A 23,076-nucleotide genomic window follows, 5' to 3' on the forward strand; every position below is an offset into this window, starting at 1 on the left:
AGGCTGCTCCTGGATGTTATCAAAGGAGGGAGAGATCATGGTAAAGAAATAAAAACCATTTAAACAAAGGAAGAAAATAACCTAAAACTTTAGAGATTCCTGTTGTCTACAAGAGACAAAAACTATTTCTCAGACTGCGATCCATTTTTTTTAATAATGTGTTGGTTCTGTGCTCAGTAGTAAGATGTTAAATAATGAAATATAATTTGCAACAGCTTTACAAAATTTCATTAGAATGTTTACAGTCATTTGTGACACATTCAGACTCGTCATAGTAGTAGAAATCAGTTTCAGCCATTAGAGCTACATGTTAGAACTTTTTCACTCATAGTGAAAAATGTTTATCTCATTCCTCAAGGATGATAAAGATTTTACATCATTTTTCTTTTCTTTCTTCCAGGAGCAAGGAACTGCCTACTGACAAGATGTTTTTGATATAAAAAAATAGAGAAAGGAACTTTTTTGCATGTGTGCTGGATATATATTAGCATGTTCTAGCTGCTACACAATGCTTAGCAGTAAGCAATACACTATAAGTGTAAGTGAGTCTTAGCTAACAAATCAGATTTCAAACCTTTTGAAATTACTGAAAATATATATTTTTTTACTTTAGGATCATTGGGCTTGCCTTTAGGCAAAGCAGTTTAAAGACAGTTTAATGCAAGAATTTACTGTCAGTATCAAGTACTGCCCCTCTGCATACAACTTTGGTGGAAGCTTCATTTCATGAGAATCTTTGCCTTTGATACTTTGTGTTTTAGGGAATGTGAACTTACTTGAACATACAATGTTGTATTCCATCAGATGAAAAAATACTTCTATGTGTGAGGGTGAATCAACTCATACATCTGTGTTATTCACTAAGGAGCTGTACAGTGCAGTACAGTCAGCTCTTCGCATTTAGAGAGAAACCGGTAACAAGAATAAAGCAGATCATCCTCCTCTCATTTGTTTCTATAAAGAGAACAGAAAATCTTAGGTACTAGGGAGAATTAAAAACAAGAAGAAGCTAACATCTCTGTAGGAATAACAAATGTTTTTCTCAGATGTATTTTGTCTTTTCTAGAAATAAAATCATTTCTGCTTGCTCTAAGGAAGTCATCCAGACATCTGTACCTTTTAGGAATACTCCTGATCTGTTCTTTTTACCTCTCTCTATTCTACATTTACAAGTAGTCTCAGGGAGTCTGACTTTGGTTCCTTGCATGTAGTAACATACATGCATTGCCTTTTACTTGCTTATGCTTTTGCTCCTTTAACTCAGTTGAACCAAATATTAATCCAATAGATACATTCTTTATAACTCTTTTGACTCTTCTAATCCATGGTTCTCTGACAGTCCTGTAAAGCTTGTTTTGTTTTGTTATGTTTTGTGTTCTAGGCATTCTCCATTACAAGGTTGGTAATGAACTTTTTTCCTTTCTAAGATATTGTCCTTTTAAAATTAGTTTACAGGTCTTTTACAGCCTGTTTTCCAACCAGTCAGCTTTCTAAGAGATTTATCTGGGTAAGGACTGTGGGTTAGTTGGTTGAGATCTCGACATTTGTTTTAGTCATAGCTGTTTTCACTGTTTCTATGGCACAATCTTAGGCTTATTACAATATTGCTTCTAGAACTGACTGAAAGTCACAGCCTTTGCCATTCTGTATATTACTGTTCTGTTTTCTAAACAAATGTTAGAAGTCTTGGATTAAAAAGGACACTGAAGTGGTTCTGTTTTCTTTGGTTCCTGTCAGCTGCTGCAGCAAGTCTTTTTTTCCCCCACCCTGTTCACTGAAGCAGTAAGAGGAAGAGGCAGTGACAAGACGCAATACACTGATGTTGATTTACAGTACCACTGGTTTTCAAGGACCGGCTGCTACTAGCATCTTTGCATTTACATTGCCTGCCTAAATGTCGCTATGACAAAAAAAAAAGCCACAGATTTATTATATATATATGTATATATATATATTTCTCTGTCAAAGGCAAGTACCTAAGAAATTATATCTTGTATTCAGCTAGGGAAAAAAAAAAAAAAAAAAAAAAAAAAAAAAAAAAGAAAAAAAGTTACAATGTGCATCAGATCATGGCTGACCTTTCGGCCATTTTCTTATTTTCATATGATTTGGCAGTTATTGAGATGAAGTGGTCTTTCTTTAGGCACTCTTTACTTTCCTTGATATTTCAGCTATCATTGTCTATCTGGCTTTGGCTTAAACTGTTTATTAACTGTACGTAGTATCTGGCTCAGGGAGTGACTTCTCTGCTGTCACACTTGTTCTGTAATGCTGCCACTGGAATCTTTCCTTACGTTATCAGATAGCCACCAGTACTTAAAACAAACATGTTTTTTTTTCTCCTTAATGAGAAAAACACGGTATTGACAGATAGTTATTGCCCCAGTTTTCAGTTTAACAGCCACATCTTTCTTTGGCTTCCTTTTGTTTGTGTCTGTTCATTATAATATAATAATAAACAAAAATACCTGTGGGAATACTTTTAATTTTTCCTTCAACCCCACAGTGTAGCCCTTCACAATTGCAATGCTTGTCAGCTTCCATGGTTTTATGTGTTCCACAGATAATAGAATGGCTTTAGACACAGCCATGCCCTGCATGCACCTGAACTACTCACCCTGTCTGGAACAATGACCAGGAACTTCATGTTTAGGTGGTAGGACATCCTAGAAATTAGTTTCAAGGTAATAGTGATAATGCTACAAATACACTCCTTTAACCTTTTAGCATTAAGGGAGGAAATGTTATTGTGCAGAAATGATACAGTTCCACAGTCAACAGTTTGTCTCCTCTTCTACAAAATAATTGCTTCAGCAGGATTCAATAGGACTAACCGACCATAACTACCCGCTATTATTCTTTTTAGAGATACAGCTATCTTACAAAGAGTTTTTTCTCTCTTAAGTAAAATGTGTTGACCTTCATTTTACAGCAGCTTTTCCGGATAGAATTTTGTTCTGAAGGTTGGAAGAAAATAGCTATGGAAAACAAACAATCCACTATCTAAGCAAGATATCTGTGCCTTTTATTGCAACTAGTGCTGACAGATAGTTGGTGAGTACACTCTAGCACTCACTGGAGGAATCTGGTGATTGAAATATCTAATGAAATAGGGTAGATTTGGAATGAATATAAGAAACAAACTTTTCACAGTGAGGGTGGCGAGGCTCTGGAACAGGTTACCCAGAGAAGTTACTGATGCCTCACTAGTGGAGGTGTTGAAAATCTTGCTATACTGGGTTTTGAGTCACTGTGCAGTGGGGTATATTTTCAAACTTATATGAATATAGCAATGCTAACCACTGAATCCACATGTGTGATAAAAGCTGGCTTAACAAAGAAACCTGAAAGATATGCATACTTCAATTTAGATTTTAAAAATAGGATTTGAACATTTTATGTTCTGCACACAGCTTTGAAATGCAATTCTTTCATTTTCCTCCGTGCTGTTTTTTTTTTAATGTCCATCAGTTTGTAGAATATGCCTACGTTATTAAAAGTCAGTGCGCAACAAATTTGCTTTGAAGATTTCTAGACTTTGAACATATGAACACTGAACAGGATCTCCAGAGCTGTGTGCAAATAATCTTAGAAACATATCTTGATGGAAAAAGACAAAAATTTGAATGTGTGTATTTGTATTCATGTGACCAGCTTCTCTAAATAGTGCAATAAGAAAAAAAAAAAAAAAAAGCAGTTTACTTGCATTTAATTTTCAGAGATTTACATTACAGTTAATGCAGTGTTCATGAGAGACATCTTAATGCCCAAGTTTGCACTGAGTGATGGCTTTTTCATTGTCATCAGAACCGTTCTTCCTTCGTCTACCCTGATTACGGTTGAATGTGCTAATCTGCTTGCCTTTGCTGAGCTTCTTAGAGCATAAAATTAAGCCTTGGTGTATCCATTGTACCACACAGGGTGGGGGATGTTTAAAGATAGACTATTGCCATCTAAATTCTTCCCAGTGACTTTACTGAAAGGTGGGAATTATTGTACAGTGATCTTTTACGGTAAATGTCAATGCTGTACTCTATGAAGTTCAAGTCTTGCTAAATGTCACATAATCTCAACTGAGTCACAGTATTTATGGTATAGTTGGTTGTATTTCAGAAAAACACTGCAGTTACAATGTTCAGATTTAGAAGAATACAAACCTGATGTGCCTGGTGTGGTACATTCTACACTGACTATAATGCACCTGCTATACATATGATATTCAAGGAGAAGGGCATAAACTATGCAGATATCAGATGGCTGTAACAATTCAGAGACTTTCATTTGAGGAGGCAGATGACCACAACTTACACAGGGAGTCAGCACAAAAACTGTTCTTGCAACAGAAAAGTGGTTAAGATGCAAAAGCTGTTAAACTTAATCTGGATCTGGTTCATAGCTGGCCAGTTGGGTGTGGGTGAATTTGTTGAGTGAAGTGAAAGAAAAATGAATAATCCACATTGTCATTCTCCACTGTGCAATGTAAAGAAATCGTGATCCAGAGTCATTTCTGGTGTTTAATTATTCATCATTCAGCTCTTGTTTTTATCTTCTCTGCTAAATGAGTTCCTGCAAGGCAACCACAGGAAGTGGTGAACCACCCCCACGGAAGACTCTGTATTTGGTTTTAAGAATGATTTTCTACAAGCTTGCTGTTTTTTTACTTCAACAACTGCTAATATTTTACCTCTTTTTCAAATGGGAGTAAATCTTCAAGTGGCAAAAAATTATAAACAAACAAACAAACAAACAAATAAATAAGAATTAGAGACATTATTGCAACTATCCAAATTACGTACTACAGTCAATAGAATTTCCATTAAAATTAAGTTCTTTGGTATGCTGCCAGTTACTGAGGTAGTATTACTGCACTAAAATTAGTGTGAAATCTGTGTTTCCTGTTAAAGTGTATGTCTAGGTGGAAGTTTCTATGCTACTGCAATGTGGAAGTGTGCATTGTACTGTGCCATGACTCTTCCCAGTGGATAATCCCCAGATACTTTCATTATTGAACATTTAATTCAATTTGAGAGAGCAACCTGCTCTCAGACCTCAGCTACTCTCAGCCTAACACTCCGGAAAAATAAGACCCTTATATTCCAAAATGGATGCTTGTCTTCTTAATTCAGAAAAACTGTTACTTGACAAGGAAGTGGTATTGGTAAGTTTTGGTTTCTCACTACTACTCTTTCAGTGCAAAACACATTTGGCAGGCTCAGGTAGGTGGAAAGTATTCATAAACTTGGATTGTAATTTCTGAATTGCTTTGGTCACATTATACATTTCCTTTGTTCAAAAATCCCCCAAACCTCAAACCGCAGAATGATTCAGTTCTAGTCACAAATTGAATGAGCAACTTTGAAACTCTAAAAAATGTTGAAATCAGTGATTATGAGTTGCATAGTTCAGAAGCGTTGGTTTCCTGTGTGATGAGACAGTCTCTTTTTTTTTGAAGCCTAACTCACAGTCTGTCTTGTTGTGAGCAATGTCTCTGAACTGAAATTGCCCTAAAAGAGACATACACTTTTTAGTAGTCAATTAGGGACCCAACTCTTCAATGATACTGTTAATATTAGGAAAATTCAACAAATACCTCACATACGTGACAACTGACAACTCACAGCCTATGGAACAACCATCAGCTAGGCAGAGTCTTACAGCATCCTTTCTCCACAAACTGAGGCTTATTCCAGTGGTTTGATTCTGTCTGATTTTGCCCCTCTACTTGACCTTGCCTCAGAATAATCAGGAGGAAAAACAAAAGAAGCATTTGATGACAATGGTTTCCTTGTTTTCTTTACTGGTTTTGAAATGCTCAGTGAAAATTTTCAAAACGTTAATAGAATTTCATGGTATGTGTTTCAGGTTTTGAAACTTATCACCTAGCTCAGTCACCAACTCAAGCAGAATACTTCAAGTTTATAGTACTGCGTGGTATGTCTGCATCGTAAGCATAGACAAGCTTATGTTTAGAAAACCTTAACTAGAATCTAGGCCTCCTAGCCTATGTCTGTAGATTAATGAATAAGCTGCTGTCTGAGTAAGCAACAACATAAAGATTTTTCTTCTAGGTGGAAACAGATTCCTGCCTCTTCTTCATTTCTGTGTCTTATTGAGAACAGGTAATTCAACTGATGCTCCAGGCTCTCTGTTCTCTGCCTTTCCATTGTGTTATGGTTACAAGGCAACTCAATTCACTTGCCTAATGTTTTCTACTTTACAGTTGTGAAAACATCTGTGTTTCCCTGGCTTGGTCATTCATACTAATACAGTGTTGTAGACACTAGTAGATGAATTAAAGCCAGTTCCCATGAATTCTGACAGCATTTTTTGGTTCAGTTCATTGGTCAGTCTGGTGTGCAGTTAGATAGAAAGGCTTCATATACAAAGGCTGCTCCAAAAATAATGCCTTCTGTTTTATGATGTTGGCTCATGACGTCAAAGGTGAATGATGGTTATATGGCAGTGGGGGGTGAACCTTCCCACCAAAATTCCATTACACTTTGTTCTGTGCAACAGATGGCAGCAGAGGGGCAGTCTGACAAAATAGCACCTAACCTGGAAATACAGATGAAGCAAAGGTGTGTCACTGAATTCTGCCTTATGGAAAAAGTTGTACTCGCTGACATTCACTGACTTGCTGAATGCTAATGGAGACCAAACAGTGTTTCAGCAGCTGTGACAGCGATGCGAGAGACAAGCCAGACAGCTGTTACACTGTGAAATGAAGAGCATCTTAACCAGCTCATTCACACAGACTGATGGGTTATGATAAGGGAACTGTGCACAGAGCTGAATTTTGGCTTCAGTGCACTGAAAACTGGCATAATTGGAATATCACAAAACACTGGGTCACCTCCACTCAGTACAGATTTTTACAGGTGAGACATGCCAGCTCTTTTCCAGTGCTGGTGAAAATGCACAGCTAATGGTGATGACTATGTTGAAAAGTAGTGTTATGTAGCTGAGAATTTGCTCTCCAAAACAGCATTATTTTGCTTTTTGTGTCTGCTCCAGTTTCCAAGGAAATAAATAGAAGGCATTACTTTCAGAGCAACCTACATTCTTTTTCTAGTAACACCACTGTTTAGTTGTTCTATATTCAAAATCTTTCACAGAAAGAAATCCAACACAGCGAGGATTCATTCTTTCATAAATTACATTCTCTACTTTTGCAACAGAAAATTTATATACTAAAACTTCCTACACCCATGCAAAGGTACATGGGGTGTATTCCTCCAGCAGTCAAAGTAATGACCTCATAGATTCAAGACTCTAGTCTCATTATAATGGTGCATGAACATCAATGTCTTAAACCTTAAATTGTGTTTCATTCACCTTCTGCAGATAATTTAATTCCATCTGTCCTTGGTTTTACAATTGATGGCTGAATTTGTTCTTTCAAAAAGCTGCTGTTCTGAAATAAAAATAAAAGAGAGAGAGAGAGGTTACAAACGAGCAGAATGAGATCTAATCTGTGGATTTAAATGTGCTGCATTAAAAAAGTTCAGTTAATAAAGTCGTGAAAACTGTACCTTTCATTGCTTTTGTTTTTCATTTTTTCTCTCTGAGTTTGTCTCCCTTGTGGAGGGCACTGAATGTGTTTGTAGAACATCACACCTGAAAAAGAACTCAAATATGAAACATAACACTCATTTGTATTCATCAAGACATTCTAATAATAAATTACAAAAATGAAAATTAAAAGAAAAGTTGAAAAAATGTGGTGAAGAAAATGGAAATGGCTGCAAGTTGTACCAGAGGAGTTTTAGATTAGATATAAGAAGTAACTTTATCTCTCAGAGAGTGTTCAGGTATTGCAATAGCTGCCCAGGGAAGTGGCGGAGTCACTGTCCCTGGCAGTGTTCAAGAGGCGTCTGGATGAGGAGCTATGAGATATGGTTTAGTGCTTATGGTGGCAACAGTAATGGGAAAAGGTTGGACAAGACGATCTTGTTGGTCCTTTCCAACCCTGTGATTCTATGATTCTATGAAAACATGATTTTAAAAGAAAATTGGCCAGAAGATCAAGGCCCTATCCAATGGCTTGCACTTTGTGTTAGAACACAAAGTGAGTGAAATTGCATGTCATTTCTAATTGCTCTGCAGCACTGAAAAAGAAATGGGAGAAGAATAGGAGTTGCCCTTTTAAATTCAGCATTTTAACAGTGTCTCTGGCAAGTATGGAACAAATGTAAGCTTCTAAGGCTTGGATGCTAAACCTTGGTATACAGCTAGATAAATGCATGACTCATGCAAAGAACACCAGGATTTATTCATAGTCTTGTTTAACATCCTTTCTTTCCACCTCCAGAATTGGCAAGATAATTATTTATTTGTTCAGCAGCACATTTTGGAAATCCATTATTACTATTTTCCTTCTACTACAGATTAAGAACAAGATACACTGAGAAAGTCTGGAAAGATTCCAACCCAGTATTTAAATAATGTATTTCTTCACTGCCTTTGTAAACGTCAAAAGCCAATATTTTTTCGTTTGTTGAACTCCAGAACCTGTTATATCAACCTGTTATATTCCTTGCATAACACCACTGCTACTACTCATACGTTGAGAGGCATGTGAATCTGACAAATTTAAAGCTTTACAGTTTGGAAATGTGAGAAATAAACATGAAACATTGAAGTAGATAATAAATTATTTGAAGAATATTGCTAAGATAGTGGTACCTGTGCTGCATGACAGCACCTATCCTGTATACCTGAATATACTTCCAACCATATTCTGAAACAAATAGTGATTCTCACTGACACCTTCTGATGAACCCCAAGGTCTACTATGGCATTCAAATTACCCTGGTAGCTTTTGGCAGCTCCAGGTCATCTGCTGACTTGAAAAATGATTACCTTGAACCTAAATCACAGTCATCATTGCAAGACTAGTGTTCCTCCCAGTTTGGGCACAACTCTGATCAGTTCTCCATTGCACTGACCTAATTTTAGCTGTTCAGCCCTGCCTAAATAATCCTTGGGCAATCAACTTTGATTCTGATTAGTAACCACTAACGCTGTTGTGCATTGTTTTGCATTGTTTTGTTTTTGCAGAGCCCAGTAGTGCCCCATGTCATGCTGCAGAGCAGTCTTTAAGAACAAATCAGATTTCTTTCATATTAAATTAAATGAAGCACACTCCAGGAGATACTTGATGTGTTCTACTAATTATGGTTGTTATGTTCAGGTCTCCCTTTCCCACCAGGTGTGTACAATGCTAACAAAAGCTCCCACTACTCCATCTATGTTGTCTGTAATGTGCTCCTACTGGAACATGCTCCACTCCATTGTCTATTTGTGACAATGTTTGTATACCAGAAAATTTGCAACTTCTCCTAAAATGAAATTCTGTTAGACAAGAAATGTAATTCTTTTATCTTTTGGCACAAAAGTTTACTTAATTTATAATGAAGTAGCTGTTCAAATGAATAAACTTGTTTTAGTTCAAGATGAGTGAGTATTTGTCCAATCTGGTGTTGACTACACTTCTTATATTGCAAGATTTCTCATTTTGCAATATAATAAGAAAAGTTGAAGTTTTTTTTAAAAAAATCAGTATATCTAAAGTTCCAGTTAACCTTTCCATACAAGCTGTAGATGCCCTCTTCAACAAAGTTATTCAGAAACATGTGTTCTTGAAAGGAAAAAGAATGGGAAAAAGAAAGAAAGAAAATTAGAAAGAAAAAGAAGGAAAAAAGAAAGAGAAAGAGAAAAAGAAGAACAGATCTACCTTCCACTATTTTTTTCAAACATTTTTTAAAGAAACCTTACAATTTAACCTGAAGAGTATATAAAGCTTTTAAACACATTAAAGCAAAAAATATTTTGATTAGAAGCATTTTTATATTGGTCCTTGAAACTTTCCAGAAAGAAAAATAGGCAGATGCTTGTGTGTTCTAGCTTAAAATATTTTCACGTGAGGTAAATGCAAGGTCACATCACTTGGAAGTATCACTATCTATTAAGTCATGAAATAATGCTTGTCTTTTATATATAGTATTTATTTCTCTTGAGATAATTTGCAGTTGAGCAAATTACGAAGACGCAAACTAAAACAACCAAGAATGCTAGAATTTATGGATAGAATACAGATGGAACTGAAAACAAGTTTCAGAAATATTTTGTTTTTCCTTTGGTTCCAGTATGTGAGCTCTCATTTCTCTGTTCTTCCTTTAGGCATTAAACACATTACCCAAACCCCCTACATTCTAGATTTGGTCTAACCTTAGTTGGAATACCTTCATAGTTCATTTCTTGTGGGGACTTCTTTGTGCTTCCAGATGAGAAAGACTGAAGCTCATGCAAGAAATATCCACTAATACATTGCCACAATTTTTGTGTCTTCTGATGTTTTCTTTTATTTAGAGCCCAACCTTCCTTCAGAGGCCTTTGACCATCTCCACTGATCACTCCATTTGATGAGTTGGCAACCTGGGTGCTACGTCCAGAACATCTGTCTAATAGAAATGAAAGTAAAAAGCTGAAATTACAAATTCATAAGTCCTCTTGCTCTCACAGTTCAGCATGCTCTTAGAACAGCTTTATTCTGAATGAAACCACTTCAGAATGTCAACAACATGCATTCTTGCCAAAAATTCACATTGCAGTTGTAGGCTCTCCTGAGGAACTACTGACACAGAAGAACTTGGTGGTAATTGGAGAGCTGACTAGAAATTTGTGGCAGAACACACACACACACATATATAGGAAAAACAGTCACCACATCGAAGTCAGCTGACATTAAGTTTCAACAGTGACTCACACAGACTCATGTTAGCATAACTTGTTGTTAGTCTTTTCCATAGGTTACTGTAGACTGAAAGCAGAGGACTGTTTTTAAAAATGACTGTGGTAGGTTGGAGAAATCAGGGGGGAGATCCCTTGGTAAAGCCTTCAGGTGAGCCAGTGCATCAGGCAGAGCATTACAGAGGAAAGACACAGAAGAGCCAACCAACAAGGGATCTCTGAGCTGGGGAAATCTGGCACTTGATTCTTGCAGGATTCCCAAGGCACTGAGCTCAGGTTTCAGTGCTGTTTATTCAATTGGAACTACCTGTTTTGAGGCGTGTTGTTGGCAGTCCTTGGTGGGTTGTCCTTAAGGATATTATTTAAAAATGAGTAAAGTTCAGGAGTTTACTTTATGCAGCTGTTCAGTTCTTCTGACAGAACAAGTTGTCCTATGGCTTAAAAACTGCTAGGAATTTGATGTGTGAAAACAAGCACTATTTTGATTCATTGTATTTGCCGGGCCACACCTGATTTGCTGCAGCGTGTCTTAGCAGCAGCCTGGAAAAAAAAGACCCTATGACTCACTGTGATGCAATACAGTGGGAAGTGGGAAAGAAAACACTCTTTTGAAGGTATAGTCTTCTCTCAATACAAATGACAGCTGATCTGGATTTTTGCAACTAATTAATTGGTTTATTAGAAAGAAAGAAAGAAAGAAAGAAAGAAAGAAAGAAAGAAAGAAAGAAAGAAAGAAAGAAAGAAAGAAAGAAAGAAAGAAAAGGGTAGGAAAGAGAAACCAGTGCTTATCTGTTATCTGTACTGGGCTTGTGCAGCAAGGTTTTGGTAGTGGAGGGCCTGCATTGGTGACCTCTGTGAGCAGAGATAGTGCTGGAGTAGGCGTAGAGTGTCCATGAAGGATCAGCAGAAGTGAAGCCTTAATAGTTGAGAGCAGCCCCCGATTGCTGCTCCACAGCGCTGCTTGTGGAGAGAAAGTAGGAGAGGGTGGTCTTATCTTGCCTATAGTTCTCATTGCCCTGGTCTGTTAGCAGTAGGCAATAAATTACATTAGTGTCCCCATGCCAAGTCTGTTTTGGCCATGATGGTAATAGATCCCCTTGCCCCTGAGACCTTTTTCTTCTTATCTTCTCCCCCTGTTTGGTTAAAGAGAGTGAGTCACCATTTATTTTCTGTCCACTTTCTGTTAGTTCTGTTCTTGTCTTCCTTCATCTTATATTTTCTTACTCCTCTCACTATTTATTTTTGTTCCTTCTGTAAAGAACAATGTTAGTCTGAAAGTAGAGTGAGCTGTGTCATACTTAGATTTCTTTTTCCTGAAATAATTTCTCAAAAACAAGTGATAATATACTAACATTATATACTTATATATCATATACTTATATATTAACATATATACTAGCAGTAATGTTAGCTCTCTCCATCAATGTAAACCCATTATCCCTTCTCTCCACTGTGTGTCCTAGAAGCCTAAGATGCTGGAGCAATCCTACAGTTTTCTGTTGTTTCATCTGATCCTTTCTCAGACCCTTTATTCTACTCCCCCACAGTTTATGAAAGTTCAATGAGAAATATCATATAATGTACAGCCACTTTAAGAATACCTGAGTAATATCTGAAAATGTCTGGAAAATATAAAACATGGAGATCATGATGATGTACAAGTTATGGCCTAGGTGAGGAAGGAAAATTGAGGTTTCTTGAGAATAACCCCTAAACTGGAATTCAGAAATTGGTATTAAGAACATCAATCTTGGAAAGGATGGAGAGCAATCATTACAGTGTCTATGCAAGCCTTTCCTCACAGCACACTAAATTCTATAGGTAAAGACCCTGTGGGACACCATATACCAACAGAGAATGACCTTATTTAACGACTTCATTATTGTTCTAGAAAGAGGAACAAGAAACACATTGAGGAAATGCATAGATATTTCTAATTCAGAAGGAGATGTGAGGTTTTTAGAAAGGAGAAATACCACAAAGGAACCTAGAAGGAAGAAGAACCTAGGGGGAAAATAAAAGCAACAACAGAAATAAATATAGGAGACAAAGGTGAGAAACATTACTTCAACTAGTAGGCATCAAAAAATACACGAGTTTCCAGGAAAATATTAATAATAAATCTCAAGCATATTTCTTATGAATTATAACCGCAGGCATCTGGCATGGCATCTCACAGGCAGAGAGCAATACGTTTGGTCACTTGTGTTGCATGGTCTTCCAGCATCTGGCTGTCTGCCACCTGGGGATTTCCAGAAGACAGACACCAGGGCTGGTAGGATTACACGCATATCAACTTACTTGAAAGTTTTTCTGAACCCTTTTTTCATAAATTTATCTAATTACAAAACCATTTTTGGACAGCAGGTGTTTAGAACACCCAGTGGCAGAGTTCTGCAGCAAAAAAAGGAGGTGTCCTGGGGAAAAAAATCTCCCCTTTTTTTCTGGCCTTCTTGACAATGCCTGGAACCCTCTGCTCAATTATGCTTACTACTTTATTAGAAATAAACAATGAAAATGGTGGTCTTCCTGAAAAACAGGTAAATAAACAACCAGAAAAGAAAACAAAAAACAACACTGTTAAGTGGTCTGATTATTACAAAGACAAATTTATGAAGAGATAAGCTAGCAAAGTTGCCGAAATATTAAGAAACAGAAAGTTAGAAATAGCTAATATATTCAGTATATAAAAGCTATTAGATGGAGCTGGAGTTGTCTGAAATTAAGAGTCTAGTCTTTTGCACAGGGGTATACCTAGAGTTAATGGATTAATATTAGAAGGAAAGGGAAGTCTAACCAGTAATATCTCTTTTAGCTGTAGAAAATGGAAGTGACATCAGACCTTGTATATAGGGCTTAGAACAGTAGAAAAAGCAACATTTCTTTCCTGATTCTCTAATCAACAGACCTGTTCCGAGAGGTGATGGTTTTACTGTTCCCAGGTGTTTCATTCTTTACATTCCTGACACATTATGTGGCAAGCATCCTATGTATCTCTACTGTCTACATTTGTGGATTTATCTCATCTTTTAGATCATCTGAGTTATCACCTTTTTTTCTGCCTTATAAACTTGAGTCCATTTGCTCCAAAGAGTTTTGTGTTACTCTTTGGGTCACAATGCTCAGATACACTTGGTTTTGTGCAGGAAGAATCTGCAAAGGAGATGTATCTACATTTTGAGAGTTTAAGGCAGTTATTTATCAGCTGACACATGAAGAGGATATCTAGGATTTGATGGGCTGCAAGACAAAGCATAGATGTGCTCACCATCCTGATGAGAGCCTTGAAAAGTGATAGGGATAGACATATGACTTTGTTTTACAGAATCACATAATGACCCGGGTTGGAAGGGACCTCAAGGATCATGAAGCCCCAACCCCCCTACTACTTTCTAGTAGTGAGGAAAAAAATAGAAATATATTAAAAAACACACCCAAAAACAGATGTAAAACAGATGTAAAATCAATTTTTGTGCTGATATTTACCATCTAGAAGGAAGCATTTTGTAACTTGGCATTATTTTGTACAAGTAGGGCAGCAGGAACAAACTGAGGTTTATCAGATCACATCCATCCGGGTTCCAGTTCTTCCTCTGGCCATGAGTGACCTGACAGGTACTTTTTATTTTCATTTCAAAAGGAAAACTATATAATGCAAGTAGCCACTCCTGAACTGGTTAATTAGTGCTGCAAATGCTGTATTATTTAATTCAGAAATCTGGATGTATTATTTTTACAGAATTTCACATCAGAAAGAATATTTAAAAGTGACCTATGCATCTAAGTGAAAGGAATCTGAGCAGAAGGAAGGAAAGCATACAGCTGTTTTGAATACAAGAGGCTTTGGGATTATCAGCTTTACCTTACTTAGGGCAGTACCATTCACTATAATGAGGAGCAGTGTTGCTCTAATGGCTTCTCCAAGCTAGCTCTGGCTCAGTTGTTTTTCAAATTCTCTTGCTCTCAGAACTCTTTTTCATTGATTTTAGTTCTACAACCCATATCTGTCTGGGAATGAAATGCAGTAATTCATTTAATTCTTCTCCTTTAGCCCTGGTGACTAATCCTCAATCCTCGTCTGCACTGCAACCCTTTAAAATGTTTCTTTGTTGTTAACTGTATTGTTGGGCAGCCAGAAACAGCTGAACTGAAAAAACAAAAACAAAAACAAAAAAACCTTAAGTGCCAACACCAGCAGCTGTAACAGCAAAAAGAGCAAACCCACCACAAACTCTCCTCCTACACTGTGTAATCCATTCCACATAATAATATATTGTCTCAGAGACAGCATTTAAACAGCTTGTGAATAAACATTGTTCCAATGCCTACTGTTCAGGTGATTGGAGAAGAAACTTCTGCTTTGGGCCATAAAAAGAACCATCTGTTCTTCACCTGTCTATACTTAGTCAAGTAAAGAGTGTCTGATGAAGAAGCTCATGGTGTATGGGGTGGATGAGCAGACAGCAAGGTGAACTGAAAACTGACTGAATATCATAACCAGTCTGCAAAGGTCAGTGGTGTGCATCTAGTTGGAAGTGATGTGATAGTGGTGCAGCACACGGGTGAATAGTGGGTCCAATCCTGTTCAACAGAAGAGAACTGAACAATGATAAAGCACACCTGCAGCAAATGCACTGATACCTGATGACATGCTGCAGGTAGCCAGCTGGAAGCAGTTCTGCAGCTTTGGAAAGTCATGGGGTGCAAATGGAAATAGTAAGTTGAACATGAGCCAGCATTTGCCTTTGTTGCTGAGAAGTTTAACAGTATTCTGGGCTTCACTAGGCAAAGTTTCACCAGCAGACCATGAAAGGTGGTTCTGCCCTCCTGCTCAGCAATGATGAAGCCATACCCAGAGTTCTGTGTCCTGTTCTGGGCTCGCCAGTACAAAAATGATCTGGATATACTGGAGGGAGTCCCACGAAGGGTCATGAAGACACTTGGGGCCAGGAGTAACTCTCCTGTGGGGTGAGGCTGCGAGTGTTGGGACTGGAGAAGTTCAGGGGGATCTCATCAGTGTCCATAAATCCCTGAAGGAAGGGTACACAGAGGATAGATCCAGGTGCTTTTCAGTGGTGCCCAGTGCCAGGACCAGAGGCACCGGGCACAGAGTAGAGCACAGGAGGTTCCCTCTGACCATGGGGCAGCGTTTCAGCACAGAGTGGGTTCTTCCCCCTGCTCCCACTCTTCCTTTCCCCCCGCCTTTCCCCCTCCTCTGACCTCCCTTCCCCCATCTTTTTTTAAATTAGATAAGCCAGGGCCAAAGTTGTGTCTGCAGAGCCAAAGAGAGGAATCTCAGCTGGTAACAATATGAGTTGGGTAAAAGTATCAAGACCTCTAGAACTGTGCATCAATTTACTTTCACATCTATGAATTATAATTTTGCCAGTCTCAGTTCCCTTTATGCAAACTGTTTAAAAGATGAACATCAAGTACTTAATATACCTTCTGTTTCCTGTTCAAAATGTCTTCTAGGAGGTTCTGAAACAAAATCAACTAAAGTGATAGTGATCAATAAGCTTAATATCTAATTTTATTGTCAGCAGTAGGTAGTCATTTCTACCTACAGACCTATAGACAGTAGCTACAGTAGTGTACAGTACCTACAGTATTCAGGATATTTATAAATTTTCTGTAAGATTAATGAAGACACACAGTTCTGCTTTCTGAAATTATGGTCTTCAGCTGGATGGAAACTTGTAGTCTCATGTCTTCAGTCTCAGCAGTGAAGTTCCCCATTTATTTGCAAGAAATAATTAAGTTCCTAAGTCATTCTGAGCCACAGTTTAAATTTCTGGAAGAGTGGTAATTGAGGAATTTCTTCCAGTTTGCCAAAATATTCAGCTGCATTGACTGTGGTTCAGTACAAAGGAAAATCTTGAAAGGAAGCTTTTTCTCTATTAAACTTTATCTCCATGTTCAGGCATACCTTTTTTTATTCAGAAAATGGGAAGATTTACGTTAGGTTTACATGTAGACAGGATCAGACCTGAAACCACATGTACAAATTAACCACTCCATGAGACAATGAAATTGTTTTTATTTCAGAGATTTAAGCAACCTGCTTTTTACCCCCTGCTGGAAGACAAAGTTCTCTGGTCTTTATATGTTAGGAAAGTTAAAGAAACGGAGTAGAGCAGATGTAGAATGAGTTTATAGAGACTAAAAAAACCCTACAGCCATGAGGAGATATAACTACATAGGAGCTTTGTACCCAGCAACTTCTTGGACTTATAATGATCACAACCTTGTATTCATCTTCAAAACAGAGTAAGAAAATAATAAATAAAGCAGACAAGTCTGATGTTCATTGCAGTATTCTTTGTCTTCCACCTTGCAGTTTTCTCTCTCAACAGCTCTGTATGGCTGTATGCTTAAGGTGTTGTATTTTTTTCCAAGATATTGCACTAGCCAAATTCCCCAAAAGTGTGGATATTCAATAGATAAAAATTGACTTGGATATATCAAAAATCAATTGACTTATTCTCAGTTTCAGAGTGGTTTATAACATCGTAGGTAAAGGTATTTCCTCAGATCCTCTGACACTGCTCTGGCAAGTCTTCCTTGGGTGTGATTACTAACTCAGATATGAACATGTGATCCCCAAACATTTGCAGAACAAGAGATTCTAAGGGCTCAAAAAATGAAATCAACATATATGTTGTTCAAATTATTTTCTTCCTTCAGATCATGCCCTTGTTTTCCACTGAGCCAGGAAAATACAGGCTTGGTATTGAGAAATATAGGTATGGACTGAAACAGAAATTCCCTTTCGCAGAAGCACAGATTCATAGAATTTTAGTGTTTGGAACGGATCTCTGGAAATCATCGAGTCCAACCTCCTGCTAAAGCAGGTTCCATAGGCCACACAGGAAAGCAACCAGGTGCCCTTTGAATAACTCTAGAGAAGGAGAATCCACAGCCTCTCTGGGCAGCCTGTTCCAGTGCTCTGTCATCCTCAAAATAAAGATGTTCATTCACATGTTCAGAAAGATATTGCTGTGTTCCACTTTGTTTCTGTTGCCCCTCATTCTGTCACTGGGCACCTCTGAAAAGAGCCTGGTCCCATCCTCTTGACACCTGCCTTTTGGATATTTGTAAGTATTGATAAGATCCCCTCTCAGTCTTCTCTTTTCCAGGCTGAACAGTCCCAGATCTCTCAGCATTTCCTCATCAGGGAGATGGAGCAAGCCCTGAATTACTGCAGCCCTCTTCTAGACTCTCTCCAGTAGTTTCCTGTCTTTCTTAAAATGAGGAGCCCAGAATGGGACATTTCTCTTTCTCTGGAAATGAACCTGGTTGCCAGCAATCCCACTTCACACTCTGTTTTCTTCTCACCCATTTCATTATCTTTCTATGTTGTGAAGCAGATGCAAAAAGCAGATGGCCTGGTGGCCAGCCTTCACTTCAGCTGAAGGATAGATGTTCTTCTCTCTCTCTCTCTCTTTTTTTTCCCCCCTATTTTCTTCTTATGAAATCTGCATCTCAAAAGCAACCAACTGTGTCAGGCAGGAGCACAGTGAGGTGGTGGGTGGGGAATTTCTGCAGCGGTTACAGTGGGTCGCCTACTTACAAAAACAGCATATGGGCTCATTGCTGGTTAAAATGCATAATGGTGGCTCTGATGAAAAGCAGTACTTTGTAGCTGGGAATTTGTTCTTTAAAACACTGCTACTATGCTCGTTGTAATGGCTGTAGTTTTAAAGAGAATAAATAAGAGGTGCTACTTTCAGAATGACCTACATATATGCAGTCCAGTACAATTCATCTTCACTCAGCATAGTCCAGGCAAGCCAGAAGGTTGGACTCCCATGTACTATGGCCTCTGGGCCCCAGACCTTTGCAGACCATGGTGTCTCCCTGTGCAGAACCTTCTGGTGGAAATTATTTTCTAGTGTCTTAAAAGACCTGAAAATGGATGTGAAAAATAATCAAACCGTGTGTGAGGCTCATTCACCAAGGCTGTCACAGGCAGAGGCCACTTAAAAAAGTGATTTCCACCTGGAGGAAGAATCAGATTCTGACTATAGAAAATAACTAATAATTTTCTGAGGGGGGAAATGGAAAAAAAAAAAAGAAGTATAAAGTCACATTCACTTTAGGACTTTACATCTGATATTCTGATCTGTTTTCAAAGTGTATCTGAATTTATAGGAAATAAACACCACGGCTGAGGAATCTGTACTTAGAATTCTGAAGAACAAGGGAGTTGGAAGGTAGGGCCTTTTATGGAATTCTTTATATAGTATTATTTCTTTTTTATACCTCAGAATAAATTCATTTCAAATTTCTTTAAGAGTTAAAGTGATGAATATACAACAAATATTGTGCCCTGGCAACGCCCACGCTGTATCAGCTGCTCTCGCTAGAGCTGCCTGAACGAGACTAACTGCTTGCCTCTAAAAATGGCTAATTTTTACTATGTGTAGAAGTAAATAGGTGAACTTTGTTATATCTGACCTTTACGCAGAGATTTAGAAATCCCTGAAGAAAACAGAGACAAAAGGGGAGAAAACATCCGTATACACTCTGCACTGTGCAGCTCTGATTGCTTTATTACATTTTAAGCGGTACAATAAAAACAAAGACACACACACACACAGAGCAATAGAAGGCAATGGAGAACTGCTCGCAGCTCTCCGACATTCATAGAGAAACCCACAGGGAACCGCCCGGATGCGGCCACGGGGCGGCACTGCGGGACCGGGAATGGATGGAGACCTCATTGTGGCCTTACAGTGCCTGAAAAGAGCTTATAACAAGGAGGGTTAGCAACTTTTTACATGCATAGATAGTATTTAGACAAAGGGGAATGGCTTTAAACTAAAAGATTAGATATCAGGAATAAATTCTTCCTTCAGAGTGTAGTGAGGCCCTGGCACAGCTGTCCAGAGTACTGTGGGAGCCCTGTTCCTGGAGGCACTCAGGGCCAGGTTGGATGGGGCGATGGGCAGCTTGAGGTGGGTGGAAGCAGCCCTTTCCTACTTCCTAATCCTCTTTGACTGTTTTCATAGTAACTTGTTAAGGACTTAGGTGGATGTTCTGATTTTTTTGTCTTTTAGTTTAAGAGGTGCTCTTTGCACTGATGACTGAACTGTCCCAGTGTGTGTTGAAGCATTAGTGGATATTTCTCCAAGACTTAACTTCATCTGCATATTATCATTTTCATACATGAAGTGAGGGAGTCTTTTTGGTTCTGACATTACTTTTTCAACCTGTTTCATTGTTTCTGGTAAATCTAGTGAGACCTTTTAATGGTTTGGTCTGAGGTATCTTGATGTGAGTTCATTAAAACTCACATACAACTATGCCAACTTTTGTCACACAGAAATCAGGCTCTGCAGGAAAATGTCCCAATTCAGAAATAAAAATCAGCATAGCTGATTAGGACAGGCTGAGGGAGTTGGGTTTGTTCAGCCTGGAGAAGAGAAGGTTGCGGGGTGACCTCATTGCAGCCTTTCAATACCTGAAGGGAACTTACTCCCAGGAGGGGAGTAAACTCTTCGAAAGGGCTGATAATAGCAGGACACGGGGAAATGGTTTTAAGTTAAAAGAGGGAAGATTTAGGTTGGATGTTAGGGGGACGTTCTTCACTAGGAGAGTGGTTAGGTCCTGGAACAGGCTGCCCAGGGAGGTTGTAGATGCCCCGTCCTTGGAGGTGTTCAAGACCAGGTTGGACGGGGCCCTGGGCAACCTGATCTAGTAAATGTGTATGTTTGGTGGCCCTGCTAGGCAGGGGGGTTGGAACTACATGATCCTTGAGGTCCCTTCCAACCCAGGTAATTCTATAGCTGGATACTTGTAAGACATACTTCAATTTTGGTGTGTTAAAATGTTTTGTGGCATACGGATGTCTCAAGCACACAGAATTTTACTTTTTGAAAAGCATTAAATATATCTGTGGTTTAAATGTATTTTTGCACCTGTTCTCACCTCGAAAGATCATGAAGTGCACAGTTACAGCGTGATCATTATTTCGCAAATAGTAAAATAAAAATCACATTTGAGTTGAGGTGTTTCATAGGAACAAAGGGGCAAAATACTTCAGCTTGCCAAACATGTCTTTCTCTCAGCTCAAACCAATTCTTTTTAATTGTTATATACAATGCTGTTCATAAAATGAAATAGATTTCTTTAGGAAGGTATTTATGCCATACAGTACTGAAAACCTCATCTCAAGGTTTTTGTTTTTTTTTCTTGTATGAATCTGAGCTTTGTCTTTTACCTTCTAAAGACTGCCACTTTACTGATCAATTACAAGCTTTCATACTAAATGCTGAATTAGAAAATGAAACAAAAAGTGCCTCTGTAATGGATTAATTTGGAATCATGGTGGGAAGAATGCTTTCAAACTGTGCTGAACGATTAACTAAAAGTCTCGGGTAGTTGATTCTGAATTATGCACACATCTAAAAAGACTCTAGTGTTATAACTGTGTTCTAGTAAATAAAAATTCAAGGGGCTCAAAGTGTTTTATAAAACAAAATGCACAAAATTGATGTAAAACTTGGCTTTTAGTACCCATAAAAGTTTACATGTCCTAGGAATAGCTTTCAGAACAGTTTGACTTCATCAATCACATAAAGATTTTTGTCCACAGAAAGAAAAACCAGCCCCATCTGATTAGTTACAGTTGTGTTAGATTCTGGACACTGGAGATTGAATTGAGATACATCAAAATTGCTCCACAACTGGTAACGCCATCCCTCCAGTTTCCTCTGCTGTCTGAATTGGAAATTTCTTGCCCCTGTGCTATCCAAAATCATAAAAGAAATGAGTAAAAGTTCAATGTCATTTATTAATACAAAAGCTGACTTTAAACATTAGAAGCAGGTAACAATGTCGTTCAGATCTCAGCAGAAGCTGATTGCCAATGGGATGTCTGGATTTTTTTCTTTAATTAAAATGGCTTAATTAGTTTGCTTCAATGCCTCACGAGGTGCACAGTTTCACAACATGAGCCACTGAATGAGATTTGGACGCTTGAAGAAGTCTGCTTTGATTTCCTTATCCCCACCTAATCTACAGGCTTCTGAAACAGGAAGCAAATGTCTTACTGAAGGTCACCTTAGGCTGAAACCAGTTCTCTGTTTCCTTCTGGCATATTAAGAAGTATTAATTTCCAAGATCTTTGCAAATGAAACACTGATTCTAAGCTGATGATTTGTGGCCGCTGTACTTTAGCCTTCAAATTAATAGTAAAAATACACAGGAAAATGACTACTGATGAACAGGCCCTCTTATTAGAAAGCAGGTTGGCAAAGGGCAGGATTCTGAGGTGATGTGCTTATTTCTTATAAATAATCATGTTTTATGGATGTAGGGTCATCAGTGGTGTGTGTCTCATCAACTTCTATTAAATGGAGCTGTGAGCATGTGAGAAATTCAAGGCAGAAATGTATCAAATTGGGCACCCGATGTCACTGGTGTTGAGACTATGAGAGAAGCTTCTCCTGCACAAAGCCTGTTTGTCTGCTACACAGGGAACACCCCTCTCACTGATGTTACTATGATATTTTAGGGTCTGTTTCTTAAGTTCTTCAGTGAAATGAACAGTAGATTAAGGCTTTTGTTCAGAAATTAGTTTGAAACAAGCTTTTGACTGTACAATAGAAGAAAGGCAAGCATTTGAATTTCCTTAATAAAAATAATAAACAGGAAAAAATTTCCCTGTGACCTAATTCTATAGAAAAATAATACATGAACTATGTTAGCTACACAATCTAGGCTCATACAGCAAAAAACAAGGAGACACACAAACTAGATGAAAAGGAAGGGTGACTTTCAGATACATGGCCCACTAAGGAATAATGGACAAAATGTGAGACCTTGAAATATAATTAAGGTTACACCACTGAAAATTTGATATTTTTTTTCTGCCATTGTAGCTCACAAGTAAGAAGGCTGGAAAGGAATCTGATCTGGTCTTTTTGTCTCAAATAGGATGTAGAGCTGGAAAAGGATTTACTTGGTGCTCACATTATTTTTTTTTTAACCATTGAGAAGTATGACAATATACAACACTCCAAGAAGGTTTTTGAGAACCATTTTGTCACTTAGCAGCCTCATTTATTAATTCAATAGAAAAAAATATTTACCAATTCAGATACTCTTTCTCTGTGCAGGCCTTACTCATGAACAGCAAGAGGATCTATTTTCTATCCCTTTTGCAACTCCCAGGCAATTTACATGTACAGTGACTGTTCATTACTGATAGCAATATCTTGCCTTGGAAGAATCCAGCAGCTGCTCTCAGTGCACTTGCTAAAAGTGGCTAGAAGCCAGCAGACAGCGGGATGCAGGGAAATCCTTTGCTTAAAATGA

The sequence above is a fragment of the Coturnix japonica genome, chromosome Z, assembly GCF_054131305.1.
Source record: "Coturnix japonica strain WE chromosome Z, WE-NBRP24, whole genome shotgun sequence".
NCBI classification, from domain to species: Eukaryota; Metazoa; Chordata; class Aves; order Galliformes; family Phasianidae; genus Coturnix; species Coturnix japonica.